Source organism: Pseudonaja textilis, chromosome Z (assembly GCF_049901715.1).
Source record: "Pseudonaja textilis isolate UNSWEBS1 chromosome Z, rPseTex1.2, whole genome shotgun sequence".
Taxonomy (NCBI): Eukaryota; Metazoa; Chordata; class Lepidosauria; order Squamata; family Elapidae; genus Pseudonaja; species Pseudonaja textilis.
The window spans coordinates 131,479,814-131,483,701 of record NC_142008.1 but is presented as its reverse complement, the minus strand read 5'-3'; positions in this window follow the sequence as shown (position 1 = coordinate 131,483,701).

Here is a 3,888-nt window from a genome sequence, read left to right as displayed (position 1 = left end):
AGAAATCAGTCAGCAAACAGTGTTCCAATTTCAGATTATGGGAATTTGTTATATATTTGTCTTGACAGGTTAATCCACAATCTTTCCTTCTTTTAACTGATTAACAACGAGGGGTTGGCCCCATGTATCCAATCAAATTTCACACCTGTAACATCTGGACTGTCGGTATCGAAGTTTCTTCTTCAACTAGTTTTTAATTCTCTTGTTGTTTGGATGTTAAGATGGTTTCAAGAAAGCTGGTCTGATGTTCTTTCCCACTGTTATATAATCCCAGTCTAATGGTTGGGGGAGATGTTACATTTCTTCATTTATATACAAACAGAAGAAAAAAATCTCAGCAAGCAAAAACCACCAGTTTGTAGGATAGCCTCACACAGCTGCAAATATATTTACTTGAAAAAGCATCCGTTCTTCAGGTCACATCTCCTATGGTGTTCAGGAAGAGAAAATGGTTCAGTAAGATTTTTTCATTTTGGTATATTCTTAAGGGGAGTGCACAAAATAGTACTTTGCAAGAGGGATGGACCAACTGTGGCACCCCAGATATTGCTAGAATACAGTTCTCATTATATTCTCTGCCCATGCTGGCTGGAGACAATGGGAACTGAAATTCAGTATCTGGAGAGCCAAATATTACATATTTTTCAAGGTTGTGATTATCTTGAGAAATGGTCATTTTTCCTCAGTTCTTTTCTAACTGCAGCAAGTCAGGTAGAGGTAAGATTTTGGCCTATTCTGTTTGTTCTTACCTCACCTTTTATTATGACTGTAAATTTGAAGGCTTTGCAAAACTAGGGGAGAAAGGTTTGGTGATAAAAGCCATGGTCCCAGTTTCTCCTGGAAGGCCAGGAACACGCTATGGGAATTAGAAATAAGCCTATCTTTCCCCACATTTTTAGTCATGCTTTTCCAGGAATACCCTTACACCCCATTCTTTTAAAATGTCCTGTCCCTCTAAAAGGGCAGTTTGACCTAGTAGTTAACACACCAGGTTAAAAACCCAGAAGGCAGGCAGCGTCTAATCTGGCTTTAGGCCTGAATAATGTCTGGGTGACTTTTGACTTACCACCACAATTGAGCCCCAAAATTAATATTGCTAATATTGAAATATTTGTTAAGTAAAGTTGCCCCATTTAATGACTTCTCTTGCCACAATTATTAAGTGAATCATTGTAGTTGTTAAGTTAGTAACATGGATGTTAAATGAGTCTAATTTCCCTATTGGCTTTGTTTGTAGGAAGGTCCCAAAAAGGAGATCACATAACCACGACACTGCAATTGTCATAAATGTGAGTCAGTTGCCAAGCATCTGAATTTTCATCATGTGACCATGGGGATGCTACAACCAACATAAGTATGAAAAACAATCCTAAGTCACTTTTTAAAATGCTGTTGTAACTTTGAACGGCCACTAAATAAACTATTATAAATTGATAACTATTTGTAGTTACTTCTCTCTCTCTCTCTCTCTCTCTCTCTCTCTCTCTCTCTCCAACCATCCTCCCAGGGTTGTTGTTATAGTGGGAAAAAAAACAGGAGGAAAAAATATTAAATGTTTGACGCCTTGGGTTGTTTATAAAAACAATAAAGGCGTTTGCGTAAAAATGAATTAAAAATGGGGTATAATGGACAAATCTTACTCGTTCTCTGGGGGAATGTTTTCCTCCTCTTAAATGTGCAAAAACTCTTTCCGTGAAAGTGGAAAAACTGTGACAATTGATCCATACAAACCTCAATTAAGATGGCCAGATAAAAGCAGAAGTTACAGCCCCGTCTGTTGTTTGTAAAGTCACTAGCTGGAAGCCCTTTGTATAAATTCCTCCTGGGCACCATCTCCTTTACAACTAGCCAAATTTTACCTCAACTGTGCCCTCCAGACATCCCCTCCCTCTCCCACATCTACTACTTGCAGCTCCGTTATCAAAAGTGGAGGGAGAGGTGAGGGGCAGGTAGGAACGGCCAGCTTCTCACCACCTCCGCTGCCTGCTTCTTATTCATCTTCGCAAGCCCTGCTGAACGCTGCGTGTTTCATTTCCCCCAGTTCAGGAAGCCTAGCGACCCCTTGGAAAACCCGTCCTGACTCCGAAGCCCTACCTTTGAAGTCGTTTCTTTGGCTCAGGAGGAAGTTTGGGAGACCTGCTCTTCCCACCCACCTCCCCGTTGCGCTGCAGAACGCACACTCCACTCTGGTACTTTTGCAAACATACCTTCCTTCTTAAGAGTTCCGGGTATGAATCCTCTTTCGTTTCACCTGTTCCCCCGTTGCTTCAAACGAGAGGGGAGACTGGTGAACCCAGAGGCTGGGTTGGAAGGTTTGGGTCTCTCGGTTTCTCTGTCCTCCCCAATTAAAGTTTGGCGTGTTGGGAGAACTACTCCTTCCTTTGTGCCTGTAACCAGGCACTCCGCAGTCCATGCAACGCACTGATCCAGGAAGTCCAGGGCTTGCCTACAAATGCAGAGCACCTGTTTTGGAAGCCTGGCGGCCAAGGAAAATTAGAGGCATCACCCTCCCTTAAGAGCAAATAACCTAACCTGCGGAGAACTGTAATTAATGAGACAAACCACAAAGCAAGCAAGGCTGGAGGAGGGAGGGGAAGAAAAAGGGAGGCTGGAGTACTTGACCTCTTCTTTTAACAAGAGGGGAGGGGAGGGGCTATTCCTGTTCTTCCATCTTTACTGGGGCGGGGGTGCAAAGGGCAAAGGAAACCTGATACAGGAGTTCTATGTCAGGTTGTGTTATCTAAGTAGGCTTCCCTTTGTGGGTGCAGAATGTCAGTAGGTATTTCTTTCACAACTGTGACCTTCAGCCCTCCTGAACCCCCTCGAGATAAAAGAGAAGCGGCATCTTCCAGAAATTCAAAAACCACATAGGAAAAGGCGCTCCTTCCCTCAGAGAACAGAGGACTGTATGATTGCCAGATGGAAAGCAGGTGTAAGTTCTCCAAGGCAAGGGTCTCCAACCTTGGCCACTTGAAGCCTGGAGGACTTCAACTCCCAGAGTTCCCCAGCCAGCTTTGCTTGAAGCCTGACTTCAACTCCCAGAGTTGGCTGAGGAATTCTGGGAATTGAAGTCAGGCTTCAAGTGGCCAAGGTTGGAGACTCCTGCTCCAAGGGGTCTCCAACCATGGCAACTTTAAGACTTGTGGACTTCAACTCCCAGAATTCTGGGAGTTGGTCCACAAGTCTTAAAGTTGCCAAGGTTAGAGACCCTGCTCCAAAGTACCTCTTGGCTATGGCTTCTACAAGTTAGTTCTCAACTTACAACAGTTCATTTAGTGACCATTTGAGGTTACAACGGCACTGAAAAAAGTGACTTGCAGCCATTTCAGCATCCCTGTGGCCATGTGATCCAAAGTGCTCAGATGCTTGGCAAGCGAGTCATATTTATGGTGGTTGCAGCGTCACGCATCATGCGAACCCCTGTTGCGACCTTCTGACAAGCAAAAACCAATGGGGGAAGCCAGATTCACTTAACAACTGCAGAGATCAAAGTAACCGCTGTGGCAAGAAACATCGTCACCTGGGGCCAATTTCTCGTAACAACTGTCTCACTTAGCATCAGAAATTTTGGACTCAATTGTGGCCATAAGTCGATGGCTACCTGTGATGTCATTCATTAATATATCTCATTCTCTCAATTAATTTCATTGCATTTGGGTGTAGATCACATGCACAGGTATTTTTTCAAAATACAATCATTTGTTTAGTGATTGTTCAAAATCACAACTACATTGAAAAATCGACATGACTGGTCCTTGTGCTTATTATGACTGTCACACCATTCCCACAGTCATGTGATCAAAATTTGGGGCTTGGAAATTGGCATGTTTTTATGATGGTTGCAGTGTCTTAGAGTCATGTGATTCCATTTATGACCTTCCCAGCAGG